The sequence below is a fragment of the Mytilus californianus genome, unplaced genomic scaffold, assembly GCF_021869535.1.
Source record: "Mytilus californianus isolate M0D057914Y unplaced genomic scaffold, xbMytCali1.0.p SCAF_4, whole genome shotgun sequence".
Lineage (NCBI taxonomy): Eukaryota > Metazoa > Mollusca > Bivalvia > Mytilida > Mytilidae > Mytilus > Mytilus californianus.
Window position 1 is genome coordinate 91,848,864 of NW_026262690.1, and position 18,903 is coordinate 91,867,766.

Consider the following 18,903-nt stretch of genomic DNA (forward strand, 5'->3'; position numbering starts at 1 on the left):
GATCGAAGCTTTTGACGTTATATAAAGCTTTTTTCTCAGATGCGGCGTTAGAAGTCGCCAATCAATCCATCATTTATTTTCAAAAGATTTTCTGAAATTTATTTTGTGCGTCTTTTGATCTCAAACCCTAATCAGCGGACGCAACAAACATAATGATTGATTGATTGATGTTGTTTAACGTTTTACGCCACTTTAAGCACGCTTTGCTACATCGTAGCGACCAGTTTTTATTGATGGAGGAAACCAGATTGCCTGGGGAAGACCAGAAACCTTCAGTAATCATTGTCAATTAAGATCAGAGTCGAACGCACAAGGGGTTGCGTTTCCTATCACGATTTCTTTGATAGAGGTAAGCTGTTTACAAGGAAGCTACTTAAACATGCTCGCTTCATGATTAAGTTGCCCTATGCATAATTCTAATTGATTTGGTTGACTGCTATGGAATATATGACACAGATGACCATGGTTATGTTCCACTTGTAGTACCCAAAATTTTCTCGATTTTGGCATCACCGAGCTCGACCTACCACCACATGATTCTTGCAACGAGTAACATGACGGTAGCCGCTATTGGAGAAAGAACTGCCAAATCTTTCGTACACCCGAGTTTTTCTCTACCTTTTAAGGGGTTCATGTTTCTTTATCTTGGTTGTTTTTGTTTGACTTTTGCTAAATCTGTGATGTTTCTATTGGTAACAGTCTTGTTAATCCTTTGTCAACAGCATTGTGTTTTCATGATTGGTCATTTATTTAGTTAGATTGGTTGATTGATTGATTGGTGTTTAACGCCACTTTCAACACTATTGTGCTAATTCGTGGCGGTCAGTTTTTATTGGCGGAGGAAGCCGGAGTGCCCGGAGAGAACCAACGACCTTCGGTAGGAAAACTGACAATCCTAGTCAATTAAGATTGGAGTCGAGTGCACCTGCCCCATGCGGGATTCGAACTCACAACCTCAGTGTTGACTGGTTAGTGATACAGTAAGTCGACTACTTAGACCACTCGGCCACCGAGGCCCCCTATTTAGTTAGAGAATATATATGTATCGATTACCTATAAAGGAGAAGGTACTATGACAAAAGTTAAATTTTTGGGCCATGGAATTCAAAAATCAAAGAATGAAATATATCTATTGATTAACATACTTAATATGTTCACATGACATAAGTCTGTCAAATATCAGAATATGTATGTAATTTAATTGGGTCTTAGGATTTGATTTTCAGGGGACAGGAAGATTGTGGAAATTAATAATTTAGCCAAGTGACAAGTTGAATAAAATAATCTACCCTAATGACAAGTTGAATAAAATAATCTAGCCTAGTGACAAGTTGAAAAAAATAATCTAGCCTAGTGACAAGTGAATAAAATAATCTAGCCTAGTGACAAAGTTGAATAAAATAATCTAGCCTAATGACAAGTTAAATAAAATAATCTTGCAGAAGACAGTATTTGTTTTCTAAAATTTTATGAACATATCACAAACTATAAGGTACATATAGACACTTTTATAAAGGTATGTAATAGATTCCGCACCTTCTTAAAACACGTTATCATTTAAAAATTACTAGATATAAATATGAATAAAACAAGATGTGTGGTATATTCAATTCTAATAACTACTTGATATGCTACAATCATGAAATTGCGAATTGATACATATTTTTTTTTGTTTTCCTATGCATTGGACAGTGACCAACTAGTTCTTCTCCCAAAACTGTAGCCAACAGCAAGATTACACCATCGTCGCAAAGCGTTGTATCCAGGGGGAGTTTGGTCTCGTCCTCGCTGAATGTTTGTAGCAGGCAAATTTAAGCTTTTCCCTTGTTCATTAGAAAATAATGTATCCCTCACTCCTGTTTCAAAGTATCTAGAATAGAAACAGTCTTCAACTATAGACATGCGTTTTTACCATCGATGCATTTCTATGGAAGACTAATTCTACACTTGCTTATTCTATTTTAGTTCACTAATTCTATATAAAATTGAGAATTGAAACGGGGAAATTGTCAAAGAGACAACAACCCGACTAAAGAGCAGAAAACAGCCCAAGGCCACCAATGGGTCTTCAACACAGCGAGAAAATGCCGCACCCGGAGGCTGTCTTCACCTGGCCCCTAAACAAAAATGTATACTAGTTCTATGAAAATGAATGTCACACTAAACTCCGAAACATATAATTGAACCAGAATAAAAAAAACAAAACATACAAGCCCAACAAAGGCCAGAGGTTCCTAACTTGGGACAGACGAGGTTAAACATGTTTTGTGAGATCTCCCCCTCCCCCTTTACCTCTAGCCAATGTAAAATAAACAAACACACAGTAAAATTCAGTTTAAAAGAAATCCGAGTCTGATGTAAGCATAGGTAACAGAATATATACATGTATGACAATCATTCTTCCAATTTGAAATATGCTTTCTTCTTCCTGAATTTGCCACTGACCGTTTAGCAACCAACAATCAATCAATCTTCTTCCTGACATCTCAGATTCTCTATATCTTTCACCGTATTAATGAAATCCAAACCCGGGTTGAAAAACCATTCCTTGTTCGCATATGTTAGAAATTAACCCCACTTATAATAGCTAGAGTGTATAACAACTAAATGGAAGGCACTATTTTGTATGTTGTCTTTGGTCAGGAATACCGCCGTTAGGTTCAAAATTCAAGAGAAGGAACAGGTTTCCGTCCTACAATAGCCATTTGATCGTTTATCTCCTTTCAAAACCACTTACAGTAAGACGAATTTAAGTAAATCCTGATACCGGAACTGGTGGCACTATGTCGTAGTGGATAGAAATATTCGAATGCGTCATGCAACTTTCATTTTTGTATGACAATTTCCGCAAATTTTTTCATTTTGCAAAACATTGTGCGTGGATTTGAAAATCGGACGTGCATTATTTTAGCTACAAATTCGGTCTACAAAATTATAGGATACTGTATTTGTATTCTCTGGTGATGTTAGCTGTATATATTATGAAGTTTGATCGATAAGATATATAAGGTATAAGGCGACAGTAGTTTAAATTCCACTTGGAATATACACGCCAAATGAAACACATGAGGCAGTCAGAGGTACAGAGAATAGTAGAATGAGCCCAACACTTTAATGTAGAAGACTAATATATGACATTATCTCTGTATACAAGTAAATAATTTCATACCTCTTCTTATGAGAAATACTTCTATATTACTGCATTTACAGTTACTTTAACATCATGTTTTTAGAAATTGGTTAGAGAAAACGATTATCAGAGGATATCTTTATAGGTACCTACAAAAGCCTTTTTGTTATAGACAACCTGTTAGGGAGCTACTGATTTTTATGGGGGGGGCTAGGATGAAATTTGAAAAAAATAGGCAGGACAGGAGTTTTGAGTAAAAAAAAAGGCAGGATGAGACACTTTGCAAAAAAAAAAGGCAGGATGACAATTTATGTAAAAAAAAAAAAGTCAGGATAAACTAAAAAAAAAAGGCAGGACCGAATAGAGTGAAAAATAAAAAGGCAGGACAGAGATTACAAATAAAAAAAAATGCAGGACAAAATTTTTCATCCTACAAATGTTATGAAACTTACACACAATGCTTATTACCACAAAACACACATCAATTTCAAATTTTGGTTGAGTCATTTTTACCATTTTAGAGTAGTGTCCCTTTTTAATGTTTTATGCAAGCAGTGGCATCATCAGTGTCTCATGGACACATTCTCCATTTATTTTATAACATTACAACCATAATCATTTGCATTACATATATTTTTTTGTTTTTCTAGATTTGGTATCAGGGTTACTGAAGATAATATAAAACATTTATTTTAGAAATAAAACATAGCATGATTCTTTAAGGTCTTCTTAGATATAGATAAATTTTTATAGGTATATTCTTTTATTAATTTTTAATTTAAGGTTATGACGATGTTTTTATGGTGTTGGGAGTAAGACTTCGGATATCTGATACTGTTAACATGTTGGTAGGTTTTTAAGCTTTTTTTTTTGGAATATTTTTTATAATACTTGACATCAATTTTATAAAGGTTTCAAGTAAAAAAAAATAATTATACAACATAATGTTGGAAACATTGGAAACAGATTTGAATGTTCTTTCTGTGCATTTTACATTGTATTTTGCAAGATTTTTTATGTTGACCGTCAATATTATTTTGCTAAATTTATGATATTGACTGTCAATATATATTTTACATTGTATTTTGCAAGTTTTTTAATATTGACCGTCAATATATATATATATATAAATAGAAATATGATCAATGAATATAAGCAGTAAAAAAAGAGTTTTCACATTCATTGATATATGTTTTATCTCACCTGGCCCAAAGGGCCAAATGAGCTTTTCTCATCACTTGGCGTCCGTCGTCGTCTGTTAACTTTTACAAAAATCTTCTCTGAAACTACTAGGCCAAATTTAACCAAACTTGGCTTCAATCATCACTGGAGTATCTAGTTTTAAAAATGTGTCCAATAACCCCACCTGCCGACCAAGATGGCCGACATGGCTAAAAATAGAACTTAGGGGTAAAATGCAAGTTTTGTCTATTATTTGAAAACTGTTATAAATAGAGAAAATCTGATAGGATCATAAATGTTCAAAATGTTGAGCTCTACCAATTGTTCATATACGTCAAAACTGTCAGACGACTTAAAGGAGTTATTGCCCTTAAATGACAAATTTTACCTTTTTTTTATTTTTGCCTATTATCTTGAAAACTATAATAAATTGAGAGAAACTTTAAATTGCAAAAAATGATCAGCAAGACAAAATCTACAAATAAGACAATATGTTCGAAATCGTCAGTAATTGCCCTTTGATGACGATTTTTACCAATTTTTTGCGTTTTTGCCTTACATCTTAAGAATTGCAATAGATAGATAGAAACTTAGATAAGCTAAAATGATCAGGAAGACAAAATCTACAATTAAGACCAAATTGTCAGACGACTCCTTATTGGAGTTGTTGTCCTTTAATGGCGATTTTTACCATTTTTGTGGGGTTTTGCCTTAAATGATAAAAATTATTATAGATAAATTAGACACTTTAAATCACCAAAATGATCATCAAGGCAAGATCTACTAACAAGTCAAATTTTGCCGATATAGTTAGACTGTCACTCTTTATAGGAGTGATTGCCCTTAAATGAGATTTTTTTTAACCCTCTTTTATGTTTTGAGCAACAAAAAAAAAGAAGTTAGAGAGAAACTAAACAAATTAAATGATTAGCAGTACAAGATGAAAAAACAGAGATTTTTTCATGAATTCTATTCTCGTCTACAATGTTGGAGAGTGTCCTTTGTTGAATATGCACATAGACAAAGGTGAGCGACACAGGCTCTTTAGAGTCTCTAGTTTTTTTAATTAAAAAATTTTCATTCAAATTTCATGATTTATGCTTAAAGACTATTTTGATATTAAGCATTAAAAATTGAATTTATCTTTATTTCTTTTACAGTTGCAAGTGTTACTGTTGCTGCCTTCTATTGTAAAATCCTCAGACGATAATCCTGGAGATCATGGATGAACTGTTGCTATTTTTTAGTAGAACCCGTAGACGGTAGTCTTGTATGCAGAAGAATGAATTGTTATAAAACTGTGAATTTATTGTTATTTGAGGGGTTGCAAAGGTATGCCATATGGATTCGCAAAGTACCCATAAGACTTGCATCAGTTTACATATAGTTTTTAAGTTATGTACAGGTAAGTCTTACAAGTGCTTTGTGAAATGAAATTTGTATGTTCAAAATCAATAAAGTAGGACTTTGATGGCCAAAGGGAATATGAAAAAAAACAATGTTAAACAATTTAAGACTAAGTACTGAGCTTTTGATGCAATATAAACTTGGTGACTGGAAATAAAAATGTTTGGTTAGTTGGTCTGGTTTGACTCCACTTTCTGTACATTTATACAAAATAAATAAATGGCTGTCAGTTTTATTTATTGGTTTTATTTATGTTATAAATGCATCTGAGGCAACTCAAGTGAAAAAAATTACAGTTTTTGCAATTTGTTTTATTTTTTCATTTTTATGTGATTGATTTTTATGGTTTTTTCTCATTCATCCTTTATATTTTAGGACGTATTTTAAGGTTTGTATTTTGAGGATTGTACTTAATTCCTTCAGAACTTTTTACCCACCCAAGATTAATTAGTAACCTGTATATTAATAAGTTTTCTTTGATTTTCATGGAAAAAATGTCAAGTGGCCAATTAAATGCATTTTAAATTGAGAACATGATAATGCGATATGAATAAAGACCCTGCTATGTACTATACCAGCACGCTGAGGTAGATATTTTAATGTGTTAGTTCACAAGGTAATAGTCTGCAGGGAGACTTGTAATCCTACTGGAAACATTATTCTGACTTGGAACCAACCAGTCTCTGCTCTTACTCCTAAATGCTGCGTGCTTAGCAGAGAAGCATCAAATACCAAATCTTAATTCTCCAGTTTGACTCAGCCGGGGATCATATCCCATGACCAACTGCGGTTGAGGTGAGAATGAATTGGGCTGTTAGAGAAGATTTGTCTGTTTGTCCATCATCACCTCTCATCCACAGCTTATATACTATTGAAAGGTTTCATTGAAACTTTCAGATTATCTTCTGTAACTAATGGCAGTGTGTAGTATATTATAAAATATGGTACACAATGTCGACAGATACTGCAGATAATTTGAAAGTTAAGGAAAAGTTTATTCAATCCTTTAATTGTGGGTTGGTTATTTAGTTGTGGATGGATGAGGAAACAGGCGATACACTAAGTCTTGCTCACCACAGCAAATATCCTTAGATAAATCAGACTATGAAATTATAACTTAATAACTCCCTCCTGGGGAAAAGTACTTGTTCCCTAAAATGAAACAATATAGACTACTTTAATTAAAATAATTGGTTTGCTTAGGAATTGGGTGGAGTAAAGAAACTTTATAAATGTTGAATGAAAAGAGTTAACTATTTCCTTGGTGATCCACCAGTAATAATTTTTACATACATCAAGATAAGTATCTATATTTTTATTAGCCAGTAAATAAATAGAGTACACCTCAATTTTTTTAATCATTTCATAAATTGTTTTTACTATAGTTTTCCTTTGTATAAGAATTTTTATGTTTTTCAATTTCCTTTTTAAAATTTAAGACAAACTGGGGATTCTTTTTTTTTACTGAATTTTATAAAAAAATATTAAGTTTGGCATTAAGTAATTGAAAGCCTCAAGTTAATATTAAGTAAAACAAAGTATCTTTGAATTGAACGAATTATTACAAAACTTACTACATATATCTCAAAACATACACGATTTTCTATAACAACCAGTCTAAGAACTGGTATCTAGGTAATAAAAAAGAATCCTCAGCACTGTCATTTATTCTGTATAATTGTAATATTTTCCGAACTCCTGATGCAGATCCTTTTCCTCCTTTTATTTGTAAAGTTGATAACCATGGCCAAAAGCATATTACTAGTTATTTCTATTTTTCTTTGATGTTTATACATGTGTATATATGTTGTGTACAAGTTATCATTTTGTACAAATTATAATTTTTACAAAAAAATTGTACAAATTATAATTTGTATTTTGACTTTGTACAAAAAATGCTTGTACAAATTGCAATTTGTACAAAATTGACTAAAATTCACTTATAAATTGTACAATAATTTATAGTATGGATTTTGTTATAAAAAAGGCACTGATACACACTATGGAATTCTTATTCAATGACCATACAATTAATCTTATTTATAAAATACAAAAATAGTACTGTATAATTTGTTTGAGCATGTGAGTGAATTATGGCATCGGGAATTGCACAACATCTTTTGCTTTTTACATTTACATTTAGAAATACTGCACCCCCCTTTGCATTTATATGAAAGAAACACAAGTTTTTGGAAGCTTTTTAACTGCTTAACGAAGCGAAAGGTGAAGCTCAGGAATCGTTGCTGCGAATAAAGATGTGTCTTTAACAGCTTCAATTACATTTCTCGACAAATATCATGTTAAAATTCCTACAGCTGTTCCAATGCGGTATCCAAATTCTCCAGATTCAATAATTACACTTAAGATATTTCGAGGATCAGTTGGATCATGATCATACTGAGGAATTGGTATAATGACATTATCCCCCACAGCAAGTTCTGATAATTTCCGTTTCGCTTTCATTGTTAGATATTCAGCTTGGATCTGTTGGCAAGATAGCACACGCTTCCTGGCACGTATGATTTGTATTTCAACGTCAGTGTCATCCTGATTGTCACTCGGGCCAATTTCTGTTATACTATCAGAATTGTCACTGGGGCAAAATTCTATTATACTATCAGAATTAACTGGCATGCATGTATCAATTACATTTCCTGTCTCCATCTGGGTATTTTTGTATTTTGTAAATAAGGTTTACTGTGTGGTCAAAAATTCTATAGTGTGTATCAATGCTTTTTTGATGACAAAATCCATACTATATATTATTGTACAAGTTATAAGTGAATTTTAGTCAAATTTTGTACAAATTGTAATTTGTACAAGCACTTTTTGTACAAATTACAATTTGTACAAAGTCAAAGTACAAATTATAATTTGTACAAATTACAATTTGTACAAAATGATAACTTGTACACAACATATATATTTAATGAAAAAGATTAAATGTGTCTTGTACATTTTGGTATTTTGTATCATGATGCATGATAATAATGAAATTAATTGGTGAATAACATTTATTTGAGAAAACGCATTGTATATTTTATTTGAGTCTGGATGACAAATGAAGGGGGAGAGGTTTCTGTGGTCGAGGGTAGCTAGGACACAGATGATGTATATTTCCATCGGGTCCCTTGGTGTCTATCATATCATTCTTCAAATTTTTAGAAATGTTCTTGGCTAGTTTTAAACAAGACACTTGATGTTTTAGTCATTACCGTACAGAACTGCTCATTGAACTTACTGATGACCTGCTAAGCAGCCAATGATTTAAATCAAGAATTCTTAAATGATCTTATTTGTTGTCTTGTCTGTCGCATGCAAAACGTAGGGATACTAAATCTGGCGACGAAGATTTCTGTATAAAACTTCAGTATTCAGACGGTAAAAGAGCTGAATAACCCATATCTGGTATATAGATTCCTTATGTTCTGAGGTTTTCATCTGGCATTTAAACATGTTTTTACCCTATTTTTAAGGTCCAATGACCACCTAAAAAGTGTATTTTTTTGTCTCGCCTGCGACTTAAGTAAAACAAGAGGTCAACTATATTTGGTATATGGACTGATTGTAAGGTGAACATGTCAGATTGACGGGTTTCATCTGATCCTGACCTCAATTTCATGGTTCATTGGAAATGTTGAGTTTTTGAAGTTTGGTCTTTTTCTCAGATATTATAAACAATAGGTCAATTATATTTAGTGTATGGAAAATTAAGGTATAATAAGAATAAGAAAAAATAATTTTGATTCGGCAGAAGTCAAATATATACAACACAAGCTCTAAGGAGCATTTTATTGAATATAAAAACATACACACAACATAAAAACATGGTCAATGATAATTTTTCGTATTTTTTTCAGTTTATCATATACTATATGCAATAGGTCAACTATATTTGGTGTATTGAATGCTTGTAAGGTGAGCATGTCTATGGGGCAGGGTTCATATGACCTTGACCTCATTTTTATGGTTCATTGGTCAATGTTTAGATTTTGTGGTTTGATCTGTTTCTCAGGTTCCATTAGCGATAGGACCACTATTTTTGGTGTATGGAATTATTGGAAGGTGTACATGTCTGTCTGTCATGGTTCAACAGACCGTGACCTATGTCTCGTAGAACATTGATAATGTTAAGTTTATGTGATACTTGTAGTTAAACCTTTATATTACAGACTTTCAACATGAATTCAATGATAAGTAAAACAGGCGAGAAATTTCAGCGTGTGTTCTCTGCTTTATTACATGAGTTTGACAGTTTCTATGTGTTACTGTAATAAGGACAACTATATTTTGTATATAGATTCATTGCGAGGTATACATGTACTTCCGACAGGGATCACCTGCCAGTGGCATAATGTCATGGTTCAGTGATTTTTATATTTAATTTTTGGGATTAGGGACGTTTCTCCCAAGGTATAAGTAATTCAACTATATTTAATGGATAGAATGATTGTAAGGTGTAAAACATCGGCTTAATTTTTATGGTTTTTAGGTTTACATTTTGTTTTTGTCTCGCCTGCAACGAAAGTAGCGGAAGGCGAGACAGGTATTGCATTTCCGACGCCGACATCGTTAGCATCAACAATTGTTAAGTTTTCTGTTTAAGTTAGTTTGATAAGAACTACTAGTGATAGATCAATGATATTGAGTATGAAGTTGCAATACTATCAGTATATATCAGTTTGACGACTATTTGAGGCCCTGTCCCCTAGATCATGGTCTTTGAATTAATTAGCAATTTTCAATGTTACGTTTTCTGCTTAAGTTAGTTTGATAGAAACTGCTTGTGATCATAGATCGATGATATTTTCTATAAAGTTTCATTACTATCAGTACACATCAGTTTGTCAACTATTTCGACTCCCTGTCCCCATAGGTCATGGTCCAGTGACTTTTAATTAATTACCAATTTTCAAAAAGTTTTCTGTTGAAGACAGTTTGGTAGGAACTTCTTACAATAAACAACAATATTTTCTACAAAGCCTGTACATCTCAGTGTGTTGACCATTTCCAGGACTTGCCCACTAGTTCATGGTCCAGGGACTTTAAATTGATTAGCAATGTTGCTGTCCATCAGACTGTCTTTTTTCTGAATTGTATGCCGACAGGCGAGACATATCTCTGTGTCAACAGTTTATTGTGATTATGTCTGTTTCTGTGATACTAAAAATAATCGGTGAATTATAGTTATTTCGATATTATTAAGTCTTTTTAGTAGATAAAACAAAGCTATAGTTAATATATATTATTGGTGTTCTAACTGGTTGATTTCATTAATAATAATACTAATCTTTATTGTCATATAAACAAATTAAACATTTTTGTGACAAAAACTTACACACACACACATATATATATATATATATATATATATATATGGAATAGTCTAAATAAGATGCGAAAAAATTTCTCCAGCATTTGTACAAATATTCATGCAGTCGATTTTTGTTCAGCCATGCACTTTGCGTCTTGATATAACTTCGAATCCAAAGATATCTAGAACCGAATCAAATTAAGTTGTGTTTGAAAGACATATCCAAATGCACCAAAGCTACTCAGACTTTATAAACGTCACCAGTGTTTGAGCAGAAAGTTGATGGAACCAGGGTTATGTCAAAGAACGTCTCGTCCTTTTTCTAAAAAGGTTCATCGGAAGATACCAAGACCTTGTTGATAAATATTCCGTATCAACTTCACAAATAATACACGATGGTCTTGAAGTATTGATTCTAGGTACTGACGTTGTTTATCATCTTAATTACGTGTTATAGTCAACCGGTTCTTTTATTTGTCTTTGTACATTATTTACTTTACTGTTTAGTCCATTTTGGTAATATCCTTTTGGCGTGGCTCGGTACTTATACATCCCGCCATTGTGTAATTGTGCTATCGTCATTTATTGTATTCTTGTTTTTCCTTTTTGCTTATGTGCTTTGCCTACATGTATATGCCCTTTCGTTTTTCTTTGTAGACACATTTGTTTGTTTTCATAAAGATTGTGATTATAATAATTTTGCCAGTTGATAAGGGACTTTCCGTTTTGAATTTTCCTTGGAGTTCGGTATTTTTGTTATTTTACTTATTTTTAAATTTTGGCCTACCCACTCATTTGTTGATGAATATACACTTGATTTGGCAAAATTACTCTAAAGGAAAATATATATGATACATGTATACATGTAGCACTGTAAAATAAATTGTTAAAAAATAACATTTTTTTTTTTTGTGATCACAGAATAATAGTTTGTCATTTCATAATTTTACACATTTGCTTTAGACTTCAAACTTCCTGTTATTAAAGAAAAAATGCAAAAATATCAAATAATTACCTTTTGCGGTCTGGTTATTTACATTTGGATGAAAAAAAGCATTTATATCCAAAAAGTTTATTTTGTTACAATATATCTTATACTAGTATCTTAGTGTATGTAAAATATTATTTATGTAAAGTTTTTGATCGTATCTAATTTTATTCCCAAACAAAAACATATGTGTGAAATGACCAATTTAGGACAAATATGCCAAGTATATCAAGGAAGTTATTGAATCAATCATCCCCTGGAAAGTTTCACGGAAATCCCCATGGTTTTGTTAATTATTACATTATATATTTGTCACAAATTACCACGGATATGTTCCACTTGCCGTAGCCACAGTCTCGTCTTTTTTCCTCTATTGTGGCATTACGGAATAAGACTCATCACTGAAATTTCAATTTTCAATGAGTAACATGACAGGTGCCACTAGTCGAATAAAAACTGCTTACTCTTCTGGGTCACTGGAGTTCACCCCAGAATTTTAGGTGTTCTCGTATTGCTCAATCTTTAATTTGACGCGTAGTGTTTTGTGGACTGTTGTTTGAATTTCGTCTTTTTTATTTTGGCCATGTTTTGTCTGTTTTATAAGACTTGTTGGTTTTTCAGCATTTTTATGGCGTCAAAGCGATATCCCAATTATTTTTTACTGCACTAAAGTGCTTGATAATCATATTCATTTTTCATTAAAATTAATATTATTCTATAAAACGCGATTCAGAAAAAGCAACGAATGTCTTTTAAAAAAATTTTTTTTTACCTACGACTACGTGTTCCTTGGTCAAAATACAGATAATGCTTAAATCATGAAATAGAAATAAGAATATTTTAACGGCGTTTGGTTTATAAAGCATGCATACTGTCGTGAGAGTTCATGCAGTCCCAAATGTTTCCTTCATATGTCAACCTTGCCTTCTATTAAATAAATAAAGTAAAAAGGGCAAATAAAGTACACTACAATGCATTTATGAAAATCTATGGTTCTACATTCTTTTGATATTACGTACTGATATTTTGGCAGTGCACAAAGTCATGCTTTTCTCAGACTGTTTTTATGACGTATTTACACTCAATCTGTTGGATATGTACTGCATGGTTAATATTTTAGTTTGGGAGAACATGATTGATATTGGCTTTGAACTAACTTTCAGTAACTGCGAGTACTCATAGATCGGAACTTTTTGTCTGATGAGTCAAGATATTTCCAACTGATTTTTACAGTTTGTTCTTATAAAGTGCTGTTGCATCATTGTCCCAGGTAAGGGGGAGGGTCGAGGGCTCACAACCATGTTAAACCCCGCTATACTCTATATGTGCATGTCCTATTTCAGGAGCCTGTAATTCATTGGTTTAAAGTTGGATTCTGTCTGTTATATTTCTTTTTCGTTAATTGTTTATTTTTTCAGAAATCAGTCCGTTGGTTAAATCGTTTGAATTATCTCACAATTTTTCACGGCGTGGCCTTTTATAGCCTTTTATAGCTGACTATACGGTATGGGTTTTGCTCATTCTTGAAGTCTGCACGGCTACCTATAGTTGCTTAAATTCGATTCATTTGGACTCTGTTAAATAGTCGTCTTATTGGCAATCATACCACATCTCCATATTTTATATACTATATGTAGGTAGAAAATATTTCAGAAATAACTCTTTGAGATATGAATGTTCAAGTGTTAAGGGTGTTCAATAGCACATAAAAAGGACAACAGGAATCACCAAAATACTGATCAGCACAACAGCCACCAATACCCTACTTCTCCGAAAAAATAAAAATATATACAACAACGAACAAAATGCGCTATAGATAGCTTGACTTGGTACAAGCACAATGATGTGGGGTTAAACAAGTTGTATGTGCACACAAACCTCCCTCTTAATATCTAAACCGTATGTCGTAAAACTAAAACAGACAAAAAAACTTGCACAACTAACAAAAGGGAGACCGCTAATATGAACAAGGGAAAACACCGACATTTAAATTGCATTAAAAGCAGAGTCAAAATGTACTCGCTACTAGGAAGTTTTGTGGGGTCGCTAGTCTAATAGCTGTTGGTTGGTTCTGGACGAAACAACACTCCTAATAGGTATTAAACATCACGTAATCAAACACCAAGTCTGAATTAATTTAACCTCGCCACATATCTGCTTTGTCGATTCAATAAGGCCGCGTAACATGCTCTGCATATTTATCTAATTACCTACTTGTATGTCTTCAAAGGTAATTTGTTTTACATGTACGTCGAGTTAGGTGTACTTTTTAGAAGATAAGTCTTGAAATTACGGTGAATTGGTGAATTATTTTCCATTCCTTTGACAAACCAACTAAACTCTTCTCGTCGACTAGTTTCTTTATTCGTAGAGACAAACTTCATACCGGAAGATTCAAGAAGAATGAAAAGAGACTTGCGTTATCCCTAAACTTCATGTCCCGCTAAGAAAGTGCTGGCCTTTCAATGAGTTATTCAAAATTGTTTCGTGACTTTATTGATCCCATTTATCCTATTGAAATGAGGGGATAACAAAGATACAGTAAGTTTGTTTTTCCTTTCAGGACTTCCTTGATGGAAGGTTTTTGCTGATACGGAAACTACTGAACTAAGAATTATTGATAGTTAAGTTATTCATATCATATATTTTACGGATGTCTTCATGACTTGGTTGACCTTCACAATAAATCTTTGTCACAGAGACAACCAAGGAACTAGGTTTTTTGTTTATTGTTTTGTTCATAAATCTGGCCCATGGATTTATCCTTTGAATTGTTTTACATTTTGTCATGTCGGGACCTTTTATAGCTTGTGATGCGGTGTGGGTTTTGCTCATTGTTGAGGGCCGTACGGTGACCTGTAGTTGCTAACATCTATCATTTTGGATTCTGGCGGATAGTTGTCTCCACATCTTATTGTTTTATGTATATGTATATATATATATTGCGAAAGCAAATTTTACAGATCTAACATTGTTGGGCTGATGTTTAGACGAGTTGTATATATATATATATATATATTCGGGTTTATATGATCCGTTCATCCTATTTCGACTCTTTCAAAATTCAAGAGTCTATCCTAAATTGAGGTAAATTATATGGCCTTCCAAATACCGTTTCGATTCCTAACATCACTGAAGAGACATTAATTGTCGAAATCCGGATATGGTGTACAAATTTTTGCACCTCATGTTTGCGGTATACCATCTTTTCCGCAAGTTTATTGTTTTCTGTTTGGTAATAAATTATTATAAGATCCATTTCGTTACATCTGGTGATCCGTTTATTTGGCAATCGCCATGGCAGTCAGCAGGGTTTAAGAACATCCGTTGTTCGACCTGTTAGTCAAATGCGTTTTGTTAAAATATACTTTTTCACTTTTTTGGTCTTTTGGAAAATGTTGTTTGTGCTGTATTTAGACCCCTCTACCAAGACATTTGTTTCGCATGCACACGTATAAAAATTGTGGTTTTTATCCAACGCAATCATAGGTTTGAACGTTGTTTTCAATTTAGACTTGTTTATATTTTTTCGTTTGGGCTTGTATTATATTTGCCTTCGGGTTTATATCTTCAAAATTCAAGAGTCAATCCCAAATTGAGGTAAATTATATGGCCTTCCAAATACCGTTTCGATTCCTAACATCACTGAAGAGACATTAATTGTCGAAATCCGGATATGGTGTACAAATTTTTGCACCTCATGTTTGCGGTATACCATCTATTCCGCAAGTTTTTTGTTTTCTATTTGGTATTAGATTAAAATTTAGATCCATTTTGTTACATCTGTGATCCGTTTATTTGGCAATCGCCATGGCAGTCAGCAGGGTTTAAGAACATCCGTTGTTCGACCTGCAAGTCAAATGCGTTTTGTTAAAATATACTTTTTCACTTTTTGGTCTTTTGGAAAATGTTGTTAGTGCTGTATTTAGACCTACCAAGAAATTTGTTTGCATGCACACGTATAAAAATTGCGGTTTTTATCCAACGCAATCATAGGTTTGAACGTTGTTTTCAATTTAGACTTGTATATATATATATATTTGGTATTAGATTAAAATTTAGATCCATTTTGTTACATCGATATATTTACAAATTTAGATCGTCCAGTGCTGTTTATTTGGAATTCTTATTGACGCAATCGTTCTTGTAACATCATAACTGTCGTCACCGTTAAAGCTTTAGAATTGTGCTAGTTCATATCGCACATTATTATTTTTATTTAAAGCATATATTTGAACTCTCTGCTGTAATTAGTCATATAACCTATGTCGTGTTTAACACATATTTAGAATTGTGCAAGCGTCTTACCTGATGTTCGGTTTGACTTTTTTATTGTATAAATTTCAAGATTGTTATAGTTTAATTTAAGTAGACTGATATATGATTCATTCAACATCACAATCATATTTACTGATGAAGGATATCTGTTATCCGAAATATTTATAAATAATTACATTTATAGTTCCTTTTTTTGTTATTGGTGTTGTTGTGTACACTTTTTAGGCGTTTATATAATTTATTTATTGTGTACATGTATCGTTACTCGTAACGATCCAGCGCCCTCGTGGGAAAAATCGTTGACTATTATTCAGACGTTTTATATATATATATATATATATGTTCCGTTTGTCGTTGAGACAATCTGTCACCATTTCATTGTTCAACTTTGACTAATAAAAAAATGCGACATATCAACAGCTAGAATTGAGAACGGAAACGGGGAATGTGTCAAAGAGACTAAAGAGCAGAAAACAGCCCAAGGCCACCAATGGATCTTCAACGCAGCGAGAAAATCCCGCACCCGATGCGGGCTCCAGCTAGCCCCTAAACAATAATGTATACTAGTTCAGCGAAATATTTACTTTGATGAGTTTGGTGTCACTGTTTGAGAATGCGCAGCTTACCCTTTTGGAACACCTAAGTTTACCTTAATTTTTCATATAGGTATTTTTTTTTTTTTTTTAAGTTTTCTGTGCATCTTTTTAACTGTTGTTTGAATATTTGTATTTAATATTTTTTAATCATTGTATTGCCTGCTTTGATTTCACTGCCACCTTAGTATCTTTCTCGATTTGTTTTCAAATTATTAGAAATGTTTGAACTATTTTTTTTTTATCCATGTTTAATCTTTGATTTATTCAAAAACTCTAGATTAATTCAAAAATGGGTAGTAAAAATTCCTCATGATATATCAATTCCATAGAGTTCAGAACAGTTTGGTCGATGATATTTTTGAATAGCGTGTAGAAATGTTTTGTTTGCTATCGACAACAATATTCTAACACCCGAGAAGGTCATTATGGGACCGGCAAAAGGGTTTGAGGAGCCAAATACAATCATAGAAGTTGGTTTCCATTCATAAAACACAAGTTTCAGCATGCATTCTGATAGAATTATACAGCTTACGTCTTTTGTGTAGTTACACTAGAAATATTCCATTAAACCATTAAGAATACTTAGTCTCGTATTTTATGAGTAAGATCAATATCTTTAAGTTACGGTATATAATAAAAGGAGTGAAATATAAGACCTCTTCACAGACCATAGAAATGAAACAACGAAATGTCATTGTTTCCCGTAATTTGAAACTTACGTTTATTTGTGCTTCTATTTGCATATTTTTAAAAGATTTTCACCACTCAAACTCGTGACCCAAGTTGAGCCAAACTTAATATGAATGTATGGCAAGCCGTTTTACTATTTATTCTATATATAAAGTATATACGATATCTAAAAAAACTACATTATATAAGATATCTTATATATTATATAAGATATCTTATAAAATATATGAGATATCTTATAAAGTATATAAGATATTTTATATAAAAATATTTATAAGATATCTTATTTACTTTATGAGATATCTCATTTAGTTTATAAGATATCTCATATAATATATAAGTAGTTTTTATTAGATATCTTATATACTTTATAAGATATCTAGACATGACTGAAAACCGTGTATAGAGGTAAATTGCAAATTTTTGCTTATTACTTGAAAAATATAATAGACAGGGGAACTTTGAGAGAATAAAAATATCCTTGAGATCCACTGTAATTTCATCTAGATTTTCAGACCATTCCTTATTTGAGGTATTGTCCTTTTATATTGATATTGATTAAAATTAGCTGAATATTTAGAAAAATAATTGTTTGGCCTATTTTATCCAGTAGTAATAATACTGTTAGTAGTAATATTTGCATTGGTGGTTTGGTCCGCAAGGAAATCCAATATTATTTCAAAAACTACTCGCTACCGTGAATGATAATATATACTTTGTCGTCATAAATAAACACTATAAATATATTTCGCACTTTTCTACATTTCGACTTCCCGAACTATTATACACAGGTAAAATTCAATTATCAAAAGGAATGAAAAAATGCACTCTTTAGACATAAAAGAAAATGGTACACAAGATAGAAAGCCCTAAAAAGACTAATGCAGTTATCGCTAAAATAAGAATAAAAACAACGAGTAATGAATAGAAGTAAGGAGGGGGGGGGGGATAGAAGTAAGGAGGAGGGGGGGGGGGGAGAGTACACAGTCTTTCCTTTTAATGTTACCATGTACATGTCCAATTCAGTACTTCTGATGATAGGACACTGGATGATTTGGAGGCATTATTTGATCCTTGCATACGTATTATTTACATGAGAACATGTTTGCATTTTAAAATATACAAATAAATATTAAAAACAAACACCTCGTGCAATCATTTAAACCTCTAAACCGTTGTTTAATATGTTTAAAAGCCAACGAAATAGCTCTTATAATTAATATTCAAATTTCAGATAGAAAGCACGTTTTATAATCAAAATTGGATCCCGTATTTGTGGATGCAGTAGGTTATCTAGTGATTCTCTGCACGGCAACAT